Genomic DNA, 15,202 nt, shown 5'->3' on the forward strand with positions numbered 1-15,202 from the left:
GAGCGTTCTCTCATGCGCTTATTTACCATCCTCATGTCTTCCTTCTATGGCTTGTCTGTCTTACTCTCACTGCATTGTAAGAGCCCTTTATTTTGGATACAAGTTCTTCATCAGGTATATGATTTGCGAGTATTTTCCCTAAAGCCACTTTCTAGTTACAATCATGAAAATGTGCTCTATGTAATTTAGGTTGCTTTTAAAATTATCATATTTTTTACATTAAACTTAGAAGTTCAGATTTGATGGGGCAATGACAACATTTCTCATTTTTGTTTTGGGTTGGGTTTTTTTGTTTTGTTGTTACTGTATTTACTAAGCTGTTAGTACTACTGAGGTCTTACTGTATTCTACTCTTCTACTTTCCTTTGAGGTTAGGTGGTATCTTCTTCATTGTATAAAGTGACTCAGACTGAGTAACTGCCCAAAGTCACACAGCTGGAAGTGGCAGGGCCAGGATGCTCAGACTCACTTCTACTTCCATCTCCTTCTCTGCACTGCTGGTGGCTTTACCTCTAAAGCCTCTCGTAGGTTTTCCAGGCTCCTCTGTGGCTGCTTGCGGGGTAGAAGGTCATTCTTGGCTGGAGACACACCAAGCATGGCTGGTCTTGAAGGACAGACTGGATAAGGAAAATGGGAGCGTTCACGATCTGGGAGGAGTGACCGGTCAGCATGGCCAGAGCCCGGGGAACGCGGCTGCAGGAGGAGGTACCCACACTGTGCCTTTGCTGCCCGAAAGCCCCCGACAGGAAAACACCTCCCAGATCAAGAACAGCAAACACCCAATTGTGTTTGGACACTTGTTTCCACGGGCTTTTAAAAAATTCACAAGAGGATCCAGAATTTACAAGACTATTGGCAGTGGTGCCCTGCACAAGCTGTGGAGGGACCTGACATTTCAGAATTCTTTCCAGAATAGACTAGAAAGATGAGGATCGCTAAGGAGCTGTCAGGGACGTTCCTGGAAATTCCTGTGAGGTTGTGGAGATGTCCCCGCGGAGGGGTGGCTGAGGCAGTTCCCCTCCCAGACTCCTCTCCGCGCCCCCAGCCTTGCTTCCAGCACATTCTCACCACGATGCTCCCTGGTGAGGGTGCCTCGGAGGGGGCGAGGCGAGAGGAAGCGCTTCCCCTGCCTCCTGTCCTATTTTAGAAGCTGCGCTTCCCAGCCGTGCCGGGCTCTTTCGCAGCTCCTGCAAGGGCTCTGCTCGGGCAGCCTTTCCCCACATGGCGCCTGCAGCTGTGCACCTCCCAGAGAAGGCTCGGCCAGAAGATAATCCCGACACGGGGAAGTCAAAAGAAAATCTGCTTCCTCGGGAAATTCTTCAAAAATAACACCGGCTCAGATTCATTTCTCAGGGTTTTGGAGTCTGCGCTATTTAATAAAAAGAATCTGTTTTTCACTGTGCCAGAAACACGGTGAATAAGCAAAGAGGGAGTAGCTGCTTTCTTCTCTTTGATCCATTTCTCCCTTAGGCTTTTTGTCTGCAGCCCCCGGAGGGGCTCGTGCGCGCCTGCCTGTGTTTTACTGATGTTGTTGTTGTTGACTCCGGGGCAGGCGATAATTTATCATCCTATAATCAAGTCAGTAAAAGGCGAATGATCTCCTGTGTTGAATTAACTCCTGCTCATCACAGAGCTCTGCAAATATCACACCTTTTCCTCCAGAATTTTAAAATACATTTTTCCTTGACAAGTAAAGATTATCAGGTTTCTCTTTGGTGACATTTAGTAAATGCAAAAAGGAAGGGGATTTGAGGGAGTGAGGCTGCAGATGTAAACCCCTTGATTTAGAGACTGACACACAGAGTCGAAAAAATCATTAGAAAGCAGGCTGCTTGCATGGATTTGTGAAAACAGCTTATTTAGATGTGGCATTATGTAATTTTCTAATTTATAATGTCTCTTGGGTACTATATTCACTGTCAAACTGTTTTGATAATGCTAAGCCAATATCCTTCAAGAGAAGTTTTAACAAGAGGTTCATTTAAATCAATGTTTTTAAAATTCCAGGTCATGATTTATTAGCGGGTTAAGTTTTCAAAATGGAAGATATCAGTTTGCCTCATAAGTGAGAGCCTTCTTTGGCTCTGCTGTTTAAATATGTTTATGGGATTATATACGTATGTATCTCAGGTCACAGTGTAAAATGTATTTCTTGCTAGGAGTCATGATCAGAAAGCTACAAAGCCTCTTATGTTAATTGGGGCCCTGGACATGCTGACCCCACTCTGTGCTCTAGCTGTCATCGGTGGTTCTAATCCTTACACAGCTCCTTTCATTCGCAGTCCTGAGCCCCTGCTCTGCTGTCAGCCAAATACCATGTTATGTTTCTAGTAAATCTGCCCCGTTCTAATTAGAGATGTTGCCGATACATATGTCTCAGCTGCCTCCTCTTTTTTTATTGAATAAATCATTTTGGTGACTTATTACCCCTTTGCTTTACATTAAAAGCCCATCCCCCTTTTGACCACATGCTTTGACCTTCAGAACTGCAGAAAAACAGATAAACCATAACTGAGTCTCTCTTCCTGTGAAAGAATTGAACCTTTCATTATCATGAAATGCTTCTCTTTATCTCCAGTAATACCTTTTGCCTTAGTGTCTACTTTGATGTATAGCAACATAGCCCTAACAACTGTCCTTTGGCTGTGTTTGCAGAATGTACTTTTTCATCCTTTTACTATCAGCTTTTTTTCATCCTTCTCCTTTTAGTTTCTGTTTGTTATGTTTAAGTCCAGACTGAGAATTGTTGACTTCATTTCAACTGTGTAGTCTGTTTACATTTAGTATAATAATGGCTGTATTAGTCAGCCAAAGGGGTGCTGATGCAAACTACCAAAAATCGGTTGGTTTTTATAAAGGGTATTTATTTGGGGTAGGAGCGTACTGACACCAGGCCATAAAGCATAAGTTACTTCCCTCACCAAGGTCTATTGCCACATGTTGGAGCAAGATGGCTGCCAACGTCTGCGAGGGTTCAGGCGTCCTGGGTTCCTCCCTTCCTCAGGCTTCTTTTTCCTGGGCTCAGGGTTCCTCTCTTCCTCGGGCTGGCTTCTCTCTCCTCTGTGTGCTTACTTCTGGGGCTCCAGCCTAAGGCTTCAGCATCCAACTCCAACATCAAAAAGCCCTTAACTCTGTCCCTTACCATGCCTTTCATCTGTAAGTCCCCACCCACCAAGGGGGTACTGGCACAAGAGGTTTAATTACTTAATCAAGTAAACCTATGAATTCAATATAATCTAATATGCCCAGAGGAAAAGATCAGTTTACAATCATAATCCTATATTTCTTTTCGGAATTCCTCAATAATACCAAACTGCTACGATGGACGTATTTGGGCTTAAATCTACTGTCTTATTTTGTTTAAAAATTTTTTTTTCATTCCTTGTCTTCTACCTTCCTTTTTTCTTCTCCATTGCTATATTTTGTATTGATTTTGGGGTGAATGTGTTACCTCCTCTCTCCCCTTTGTTGTTTTATATCCTTTTGCTTCACTTTTGAATAGCGCAGTGGTCTACTTGTTTTATCAGTTTGTCGGCCGCATAAAGTCTCTGTTAGATATCCTTTTTTTTGTTACAACTCCTTTAAAAATATAAAACCCTTTCTTAGCTCATGGGCCATACAAAACAGACCACTGACTGGAGTTTTGGCCAAGTTTTGGCAACCCCTGCTTCAGAGACTATAATAAGCATCTCAACTAATAGGTCTAATTAAAGTCTAATATAAGTTCTTTACCACTTCCCAAACAATGCAGAGTCCATAGAACATTAACTTCATTTTTGTACCTATTGACTTATATTCATTTGCTGTCAATCTAATTCTCTAAATATTTTGTCTCCATAAATGTTATTGCTATCTTATCGAGTAAATATTTATTTATATTTACCCACATATTTACACTTTCTTTTAGTCTCAGAATCTCAAAGCTCTCTGAAACCGTTTTTCTTCTTCCTAAAGAACCCTTTAGTGCAGGTCTGCTGGTGAAAAATACTGTTTTCATTTATGTAAAAATGCCATAATTTCCTCTACATTTCCTTTCATAATTTTAAAGCAATACTATTGAGGTATAGCTCATATTCAATAAAATACACCCATTTTAGGTGTACAGTTTGATGAGTTTGACAGACTTATACACCCATAGAACTACCATCACAATCAAGACATATTGCAAAAGGTTCCCTTGTGCCCCATTCTAATTAAGCCCTCCTTAACTTCTCCATTCCAGGCAACCATTGATCTATTTTTCCTCAGTGTAATGCCTTTGAGGTTTATCCGTGTTATTCATGTACAAGTCTTTGTGTTGATTTATGTATGGATACGGTGGATCAGATGATAAGTATATACATTTAACTTAATAAAAAACTGCCCAGCTGAATTCCAAAGTGGTTGACTGTTCCATTCTCACTAGTAATCTACAAGTGTGCGTGCCACTTGATCCACACCCACACCAATACTTGTAATTCTTAGTCCTTTTTATTTTAGCTATTCAAGTGGATGTGTATGCTATTGCCTTGTGATTTTAATTTTAAAATTTTTTTTCTTTCTTTTAGGAGGTAGCAGGGATTAAACCCAGGACCTCATACGTGGGACACAGGTGCTCAACCCATGAGCTTCACCTGCTCCCAGGTTTTAATTTTAATTTGCCTGATGACTAATGATGCTGAACATCTTTTCATGTGCTAGTGACCATTTATTTATTCTTTAGTACAATGTATATTCAAGTCTCTTGCCAATTTTTAAATTGTGTTCTTTGTCTTCAAGAGTTCTTTATACATTCTGGTTACAAGGTCTTTGTCAGGTCTGTGAATTGTGGCTATTTTTGCTAAGTCTGTGGTTTGTATTTTCCTTTTCACAGCAAAGTCTTTTGAAGAGCAAAAGTTTTTCATTTTGATGAAGTTTGATTAAACATTTTTTTCTTTTACTGTTTTTACTTTGTGTTCTAGCTAAGAAATCTTTGCCTACTGCAGGATTGAAGATTTTCTCTGATTTTATTTCTAGAAATTTCTGAAAGTTTAAGTTGACAGTACTTGTCAAGGTAATTTTGCATGGTGTGTAGTAATGGTCAAGGTGCAGTCTTTTCCATATGGATATCCTGTTATACCACCATTTGTGGAAAAGATTATCCTTTTCCCATTGAATTTTCTTAGTATCTCTGACAAAAAATTATTTGACTATATTTGTATAGGTCTATTGCTCTATTCTATTACATTGATCTCTCTGTCCATACCCAGGAACACACTGTCTTGATCACTGTAGATTTATTGTTTCTGTTCTTTGTCAAAATGGTTTGTTATTCTAGATCCTTGCATTTTCATATAAATTTTAGAATTAGAATATTGATTTCTACCAAATAACTTGCTGGCATTTCACTGGGATTATATTCAACCTGTAGATCATTTTAGGAGGTTTCCTATCTTAACAATATTGAATCTTCTGATTGATGAACACAATTTTTCGCCACTTACTTGTCTTGTTAAATTGATCTCAGCAATGTTTTATAGTTTTAGCTGTACAGATCATGCAAATTTTTAAAAACAATTTATTTTTATTGATACCTGTTAGTAAAGCATACAGTTCATTCAAAGTGTACAATCAATGAAAGTATTTAGCATGATCATATAATTGTGCATTCATCACTTCAGTCATTATTAGAGCATTTTCACTATTTCAATAATAATAAATAAACAAACAGGGAATGGCTATGGCTAAAGCAAATGGGCACCCACCTCCCATATGGAGGTCCCGGGTTCAATTCCTGGTTCTTCCTAAAGAAGATGAGCTGACACAACAAGCTGAAGAACAAGCAGACAAACTAGCAGGCACAACGAGCAAGGAGCAGATGTGGCTCAAGCAGTTGGGTACCTGCCTCCCACATGGGAGGTCCTGGGTTCATCTCCCAGTGCCTCCTAAAAGAAGACAAGCCAACAATGAATGGACACAATGGTCAGAGACAATAAGCAGACAGTGAACAGACACAGCAAGCAGGCAACGAACAGAAAGACAAGGGAGCCATCTCGGTGGGAGGAGGGGTAGCACAAACAAAAAATTCATCACCTCTTAATCTCTCTGGGCTTCCCCTGCTGTAATAGCTGCTATTTCTGGCTATTTTTGCAAATTTATTTATTTATTTTAAAACAGTTTTATTGAAATATATTCACATACCATACAGTCTATACAAAGTGTATAATCAATGGCTTTTAGTATAATCACAGTGTTGTGCATTCATCTCCAAAAGAGTGCTGGCAGCTGCAGCGACGGCTTCTACTCACAGTCTTAACATCGAGGTTCATTTTCTGCATCTCTCTCCTCTGAGCGGCGTCCTGCCTTCCCCTGGTGACCTACACCATAGAACTCTTTTTTCCAGGTCATTTCTGTCTGTCTTCTCGTTATTTTTCTGTGAGAGGAGAGAGTCCTTTGTCTTCCTAATCTGCCATCTTCCCAGAAATCTGAAATTTTTAAAAATTAATAGCAGTTTTCCATTGTTTACTGCTAACATATAGAAATACAGTTCACATTTATATGACCTCGTGTCCTCCAACCTTGCCAATCTCATTTAACTGTTTTGTAGAGTCTGTAAGTTCTATATACAGTTCTGTATACAGCTATATACATTTATTAGTTCTATATACAATTATTTTAAATTGTAAACTAAATACAGTTTTAACTTCTTTCCAATCTTTAATTTCTTTTCTTAAGTCTTTATTACAATGCCTTTAGTTTCTTTTCTTTCTTTATTGCAATGGCTAATACCTCCAGGTTGATATTAAATAGTAATGATAAAACTGGGAATCCAAGCCCTGATCTCAAGAAGTATTAGTTAAAGGAGAAAACATTTTGTCTTATACCATTAAATATAATGTGAGTGGTGAAATTTTCATAGATACGAACCTTTATCAGGTTGAGAAAGTTCTCTTCGAGACCTGCTTTTTAGAGTGCTTTTATCATGAGCTCGTGTTGATTTTTGCCATGCTCCTTATCTCTTGGGATGATTGTACAGTTCTTTCCTTTACTTTCTCCCTGTAGTGAATTACATTGCTGGTGCTCAAGTGTTAGCCCAGCCTTGCATCTGTGACGCAGCCCACCTGGCCATGGTGTGTTACCGCCAGTATTTGCTTAAGGAGTTTCGCCTCTGTGTTCATGAAGGATAACGCGCTCCTCCGCACTCTGCAGCCACGCCACCCTCTCTCCACAGGTCCACATCTTCCCAGTCGGTCTCTTCTTTGTGTGCTCTCCCTCAGGCCTAGAGGCAGTCGCTGCTCCCTACAGGTGCTGTTTCCATCCTCTTTGGAGTTCTCCTTATCTCCTTTACATTATGTTTTTCCTCCTTGACCTACTGGCGTTCTTTTGTCTCTGGGCCAGACCCTGTTAGTGTGTGCTCCTCTGAAGGCTGCATGTCCTCTTTCTTCCCGCTGTTTTAAGGTTTCCTCTTTCTCCTGGTCTTTGGCGGTGTGGGCAGTTTCTGGCGGAAGCCTTTGTGGGCCTTCTCTTTATTTATCCTGCATCGTATCCAAGCCCTCGCTGGACCTGCACCTCGATGTCTTCTATCCGTTGTGGAAAATCCTCAGCATCGCACCTTGGGTGGTGCTTCTGTTCCACTCTCTCTCCTCTCCTTCTGGCCTCCAGTATGTGCATTTTAGATCTTTTCACGATGTCCCTGTATTTCCTACATCCTCTCTTTTAGGTTCCAAACTTTTGTCTCTCTTTGCTTGATTTTGAGTGTTTTCTTCTGACCCAGCTTTGTGTTTTTCTTCAGCTGTGTCTGATCTACTGCTCAGCCAGTCAGTTGAGCACTTAATTTCATCCATTGTGTTTTTTAATTTTTGGAGATTTTCAGTTTCCAGCTTTTTAAATAACCTTGTTTTTTGTCAAGATTTTCCACCCTGCCCTTTAATTTCTTGAACCTATTAAGCACCATTATTGTAAAATCCAGGTCTGATGTCACCATTATCTGAATCCTCTGTTGATATCTTTCTCTTGTCAGTTGCTTTTGTGTGTTTTGTTTTGTTTTTGCTTATATTCTAGTTTCCTGATTGCCTGGAAATTTTTGATTGAACGATGCACATTGACTATGAAAGTTGTACATCTAGCTTGAAGCTGTCATTAATATTTTCTTCCACCAGAGATATGCACTTGCTTCTGGAAAGCAGCAGCACCAGAGCCACTCAGGATCCCAGGTCACCTTCGTCTCCTCTGGGAGCTGGGGTGACAGGAGGCTGGGCTTCGGTGCCTGCGCGACACATGTGGTTCCCGCTCATCCTTAGTGCTGGAGGAGAACCTAGTCCCAGCCCCCAGCCCCGGGAGGCTGGCCCCTTTGCGTGGAGCCGCTGAGCAGCCCCTGAGCTCTGCTTCTGGTTCTCCGCCCTCAGAGGTTCTCTGACTCTCGGGTCTGCTTGTGGATCCACCACTTGCTTCCAGGAGAAGTGCTGCCCGAACGGCAGGCTCGCCAGTCTTGGCCCCACAGCTCCTCTCAGCCTTGCTCGCTTTCTATTGTCTTCAGAAAGATTCCCCCATGCACCCACGGCCATTTTTTGTGTCCTTGGTGGGAGAATGGTCTGAGTCACCTAGTCAGCTGTGGCCAGAAGTGGAACTTGGGATGCAATATTGAACCCTAATGATTGCCCCGGCCCCCACCCCTGAGGACTCCCAGCTGTGTAGGACCTGGCATCATCACCGTACGTGTGAATGCTTTGAGCACAGTGTGGGAAACGACAGCGCAAAACCCTCAGGCTCTTCTGTATTTACAGAATGTGGCTTGATTTCCAACCTTGCTTTCTTGCTTGTTTTCTTCTTCACTTTTCTCCTGACCACGCAAACATAGCTCTACAACCCAGTGGAGAAAAGACTTTTGTAGCTATAAAATTGAAAGCATCCACACTGATATCTTACATTATAATTTATATACTACAGTTTTCATGTGCACTAAAATGGACTTTGATTATGATTGCTTGAAATCTGTGAACTGCTAGAATATAAGGCACTGTATAAATAAGAAATTCAGATAATATGAAAGCAAGGGAAATCAGGAAAGAGTATCATGGACATGTGCCTTGGTTTGGTTCAGGAGAATGTCAGCATATGAAAAAATAGTCCCACAAGCTTGTATCATCTAGTGCAGTATTTTTCAGTCCTCATTTCAAGTAGTTTTTCCCCTGAAATAATTTCATTTTACATTGATGGAAAATATATGTGTATATATATTTAGTGTATCTGTCTATTTAGAGTTTCAATATAGTATTCCTGGACTGAGAAAATGTAAGTACATATAAGGTACATAGACACCTTTTCAAGGATTCCTTTCACTGACTTGGTGGCCCTTCCCCCACCCCCCTTCCCCCGAGCCCCACGGAGGGAAAACCATGGCCAGGCGGCTTTCGTTTTACCAAATATCTAATAACTGCTCTGTACTGACTGGATATTCCAAAGGGTTACCTTTAAAAGAAATTATTAGATTCACCTCCCATAGTTCGTCGTGAAGCATTTCAAAGAAATGAATTATTTGCGTTAAGTAAATGGAGTAATCCAAAGTTTGCTATGCCAGCATTTTCATAATAGTCATTTTTTTCTTTATTTTTAAGGAAGTTTTAGATTACATAAAAGTTACATCAAAAGTATAGGGGATTCCCATATACTCCACCCCCTCCTCCTTTCACACTTTGCCCCACTAACAACAATAATAGTCATTTAAAGTAAGCAAAGTAAAAGTGTATCCTGTGTTAATTGAATTTAAGATGTGATTGTTAAAACACCTTCCCTTTTCAGGAAAACTTACTGTAGCCTCCCTTTTATTAAAAAAAAAGAAGCACGTATTTCTTTGTTTTGCAAGTAGTATATTTTCAGCGTGATTCTATTACTAAATACAGATGCAAAAAGAAAATTAAAATCACCATAATCTCCTCCATGCCAAGATAATTATTGTTCACACTTGTGCGTATTCCCTTGCAGACTTTTCTCCATGTATTTGTGTGTGTGTATCTGATGGAAACATAGTATCTCCTTTCACAGTGAGTTACCCCTGTGCACTTAAAATTACATAGCTCTGTGCTAAAGAGACACCTGGAGGAGCGGCCCCACAGCCTTCCTGGTGGCTCTTGGATGCTGGTGTCTGGGATGATGCCTGTCTTTGTTTCCTTCTCGTGCTGGGTATTTGAGAGATGTGTAGAGTTTTCCTGATGCTTCCTTCTGCTCCGCCCCGCCCTCGCTCATCAGGCACGCACTGGGCCCCTGGTGGGCATTAGGTCTTGTGGGCTAAGCATTGGGATCACAGGCTGAAGGGCTCAAGTCCAATTGAAGACAAAGCCTGGGCAGCAGTCGCCATTTCCAGCAAAGGCGTTCATGGATTTCACTGGGAGTGCCGGTGCATCCTGGCGGGAGCCCTGCAGGGGGCGGGTGGCACGGGAATATCTTCCCAGGGGGGCAGGCTTGGGCTGGGTGGTAAGGGTTAGCAGGTGTTCCCGCCGTCACCTGATCTGATACACTTCTGGAGCTGTGAGGAGTGGCATGTTTCACGTTGATAAAAGTGGGCCTGTTGGTGAAAGAGAAAGGTGGGGAGAAACAGGAAGGTAAGGAAGGGAGTGAGTTCACACCGCAGGCTCCTCAGGCCACCTATGCTGGTCGGGTTTCCTGGGCAGAGAAGTAGATTGTTCTCCCCTGGAAAAGAGCAGCGACCTACAGGTGTTGGGCAGAAGAGAAATCGAGGTGTGCAGAGGAGGAGCCTGGAAAGAGTGGACACATGCTTGCCCCCCAGCGGGACGGCGAGGCTCTGTGGCTCTCCTGCCCTCCAGGAGCAAAGGCCGCTTGTGCGGTCGTAACAGGGCAGGGGTCTCAGTTGTCCAGAAGAGGACGACTAGCCTGGGACCATACGCGAGGTCGAGTGACAAGTCCCTGGGGCAGGAGCCGTGGCACTGGTTGTGAAGATGGCAGGGGGGCCTTGCGGGTCTCGGGGAAGCACGTGCACTCCAGAGCTGGCCTCACCCCTGGAGGGTCTCAGAAGCGGGGTGTGGCGCTGAGGTGTGGTTGGCGCGGCAGGGCCGAGGGCTCTGCAAGCGTCCTCGGTGCTACCAGGATGCCGAAATCCGGGAAGCGAGCACCGGCAGGGAGCTGACAGCGTAGGTGAGCCCGGTCGTCCTGTGGAGGTAAAAATAACCCCGTGGAGACAGCAGTGATGAGGCTTTTGAGGTGGCGTGTGTTTTTCAGGGAGACAGCTGCCGGATAACTGCCGAGTCTACTTCTGAAGTGCCATCCGTTTTATTTTAGTCCCCGTTTGGCATGCAGGGTCAGCCTTAGTGACTCAGAGCAGGGGAAGGAGATGCGAGAATTCTCCAGCCACAGCACAGCTGGGCCTAGAGTTTGTGTTCTCATCTCCCGAATCAATGATCTGCTCCTAACCTACAGCTTTTTATACTTTTCACATAAAAATTAGTCCTTGACTAATGCTGTGGGTTTAAATTTTAGAAGAACCACCTTGCTCAGTAATGAAACCTATTGTGGGTGCAGAGAAGCCGTTGGGGTCAAGGGTGGTCTGGGGCCTCCCATGGGCCCTGCCTCGGTGATGGGTGCTCCACTGGGCTCCAGTTGGTGGGTCTTGGCATTCTTTTGGGAGCTGGGGTGGGAATTAATCAGAAATCACTTCTGAAGTGGTTTGATTCTAAATGTCATAAAAAGGAAGGGAAGTTGGACTCAAATCTCATGCCCAGGAGGACCGGCCTGCTGAATGAAGAAGCCATGTCTTGGTGTTGATTTATTAGGATGATTTCCAGGTCTGTCTGACATCTCTTAGCAAATGGCTTTGTGTTTTCCCTACGAGCTTAGTGAAGGAGATCAGTGGAAATTTCAGGATACTTCCATTTCAGATACAGTGGTGGAAATCTGCCTTTGCATTTATCTGCTCATGATTGCCACAAGATAGGCATTTTCAAAACACACTCATCCTAAACCTGACCAAGAACTGGTCTCTGTTCCTTCCAGGGATTTGATCGTCCAATGCTGATAAAGGGTTGGAGAACCGACCTCTCTCCCACCATCTCATCAACTCCTCATTTCTTTTTTTGTTATGTTTTTTTAATTTGCTTTTTATCATGCTTATATATACATTTATATTTAAATTAGCAGTTTTAACCACTTTGAAGTGTGCCATTTCTGTTACATTGTTGTGCTACCATCACCCCTTCCACTGCTAAAGCTAGCTTTTTCACCACACGCCCCACCCCAGAAGAGAAACTCTGTACTGGCTCAGCAGTAACGTTCACCCCAGGCCCTGCATTCTGCATTCTGACTGACTTTGCTCCTGGATAACTCATGCAAGTGATCTCAAGCAGTGGTTGTCCTTTTGTGTCTGGCTTTCTTTATTCGGCGTCCTGTTTTTAGACATCATTCCTCTTTATGGCTGTGTGACATCCCACTGCTGGTCCGCCCACTGTCGGGCACGTGCCCCTTGGGCGGGCGTGCACGCTGCTGTGCCACCGGGGCACCACGCCTCATTCCTTGGACTGCGGTTTTCTAACCACGGGACCAGACCCTGAGAGAGCAGCCTGGGCCGCGTGTCCATGCCCTTTGATTCAAGAGCAGCCGGCCCGTGTTGGTGATGTGCGTAGCCTGTCTGTGAACCAGACCTTGGCAGGGAGTGCATCTGTGATCCTGGCTTGTCCTTGCACTTCCCCCACGAGCACCGCCATGTCCCAGACCACTGCCCCCTGTGCCTGGGTGCCCACCCCAGGGTGCTGCAGCTCCGGGCTCATGGCCGCAGCTGGCCGGGTATGTAGGAGCAGACTTGCTCCCTGCCCTTCAAGGAGGGTGCACGTGTAAAACCAGACCTTACGCAACTAAAAACAGGAGAGAATCCCCACGTGGCCTGTGAGGGTGTTCCTGGTCCTCTTTCCTGGCGTGTGTGTCCTGTAATTGTGAGTGTGGGTCTCTGTCTTGCTTCTCAGCTGGATTTTGCCGAGCAGCTTTCCCCGTTCCTGAGGAACAGCGTGTTCACGGCAGGGCCTCGGCCACTTCCCTGCCCCTGTCTGCCGGCGGTGGTTGGGTGGTTCCCCCTGCATCACGGCTTCCATCAGCGCCCGAGGCCTGCGCGTCCGCTGGCTCCACCCGGCGTTCCTGGGTAGCACCAAGCCCTGGCAGAGGGGCGTCTGAAGGAAAGGAGCCAGACTTTTCCGACCTTTGTCCTTTCCAGAAGGACGGCACCCCTCATGCTCCCAGCGCATCGTGCGGGAACAGCCACAAGCACACCGGGTCGCCGCGTGCCCTGGGCCCCCGCGGGGCAGTGCTGCCCGGTGGTGTACGTAGACTTCGTCTTCCGCGCGAGTGCTTCTGCCAGGGACGCCGGCGTCACTCCAATACAGCCCAGCTCCTGGAAGGCCTACGAGCTGCCCGGGGCCCCGTGGTGTCGTTCGGGCCGGCGGCAGCGTGCCCGGCCTGCCCCGGGACCAGGACTGGGTGTGGAAACTGGGATCTGGGCCTGGACAGGGTTGGGCTGATGACGAACGGACTAACGGTAAAAGGGAGAGGCGCCCAAGAGCAGCTGCGTGAAGCTTGCCCCTGCGTGCCCAGCCGCTGCTGTGTGCTCATTCCAGACGAGGGGCTCAGCCTTGTGGCCCTGGGGCAGCTGCCTCCCTAACAGCCTTAGGCCGGGAGCCGCTCCGTTTCCGCTGAAAGCCTTCCTGACAGTCTGGAAACCCGTCCTCTGACTAGCGTTTTCAGTAGCTGTGTGTCTCCTCCCGGCAGGCCGTTGCACCAGGGACTCCTCGCGCCACCTTGCGACACCCTCACGGCGCCCCTCCTGCCCCTGCCGTCTCCCACGGCAGGGAGCTGGCCGGGGTGTGTGCACTGGCACCTGAAGACCCAGGCAGGACGCCCCGAACTGCCCTCCTGAGGTCTGAGCTCACGCGAGCCGTTTCTCTAGGGGAGGCCCCGCCCCTCACCGCTGCAGGAGGGCGCTCCCTGCAGGCGCGCAGAGCCCGGGTGCCCGCCTTCCCGTGCCTCCAGTCATCTGTCACCTGGTCCCTAGGCTCTCGGTGGCTGGCCGCAGGCAGGATGACAAGTTCCACTCGAGTGGGAAGGGGTTCTCAGGATGGGGGGCCTGCGGGGGGCTCGGCTCTCCTTGTTCTGGGCATTTGCCTGTAGACAATTTCCTTTACGTGCTGTGAATCCTCAAAAATGCCCTATAAAGCCCATTTTTAAGGACCTGCTGCAAGACCAATCACCCAACTGGTTCTTTTTTTGTTTTTAAGATTTATTTCTTTATTTCTCCCCACCCCTCATTGTTTTTGCGATTGTTGTCTGTGCTCTGTGTCCATTCACTGTGTGTTCTTCTGTGTCTGCTTGTCTTCTCTTTAGGCAGCACCAGGAACTGATCCTGGGACCTTCTGGAGTGGGAGAGAGGTGCTTAATCTCTTGTGCCACCTCAGCTCCCTGGTCTGCTGTGTCTCTTATTGTCTCTCCTCTGTGTCTCTGTTGTGTCATCTTGCTGCGCCAGCTCTCCACTTGGGCCAGCTTGGATTCACCAAGAGGAATTGAACCCTGGACCTCCTATATGGTAGACAAGAGCCCAGTTGCTTGAGCCACATCTGCTTTGCCCGACTGTGTTTACAAAGTTTTGTCTGGTATACCTGAGTCTCCCCTGTTGAGGCAGAGATTTTGTCTTGAATTTGGATGTCTGTTTTTCAAGGCTTCTGACATTGTTTGAACAAAAATTCTACTTTAGATGTCCTATCACTAAACCTACTTGAGGAAATGGGGAGCATTTTATATTCCTAAAGGAAAAGTCAAGTCATTTAATGGAAGAAAAAGTACAGTGTTGCAGACACACACGTACATCCCCCTTTCTGTGCCCAGATGTTAGCATAGCTCAGCCACCCCCTCTGGGGCTTTGCTTCTATGACTCGTGTCCACACAGGCGCCACCATGAGACAGGTCACTGTGTGGGAATTACTGGTCTGTCGGAGCTTATAAATAGCAGGAATCAGGCTTTAGCCTCTGAACCAGAGTTCCCTGAACGTTCTCCTTTTGGGAGAACAAGAGGGTTCTGTCAGGTAGAATTGAACCTGCCACACAGTCGACGTAAACCTGTGCCCCTCCGGGCGCTGATTCCCCGCTGCCTGGCATTTTGCTTCTGCACACACCGCGCAGCTCCAGGGCAGGTCTGGGGCTCCCCACGCTCTCGCCGCCCTTCGTAATGTGGTCTCGCGTCATCCCTCACTGTCCCCGT

General features: G+C 45.8%; 1 protein-coding gene across 2 annotated transcripts in view; it reads left to right on the top strand.

Annotated features, from left to right (window-relative positions):
• The window catches only part of RPTOR (regulatory associated protein of MTOR complex 1), a 434,359-nt gene that overhangs the window by 302,161 nt on the left and 116,996 nt on the right, over positions 1 to 15,202 (top strand). The gene's annotated exons all lie outside the window — the stretch shown is intronic.

Source organism: Dasypus novemcinctus, chromosome 21 (genome assembly GCF_030445035.2).
Source record: "Dasypus novemcinctus isolate mDasNov1 chromosome 21, mDasNov1.1.hap2, whole genome shotgun sequence".
Lineage (NCBI taxonomy): Eukaryota > Metazoa > Chordata > Mammalia > Cingulata > Dasypodidae > Dasypus > Dasypus novemcinctus.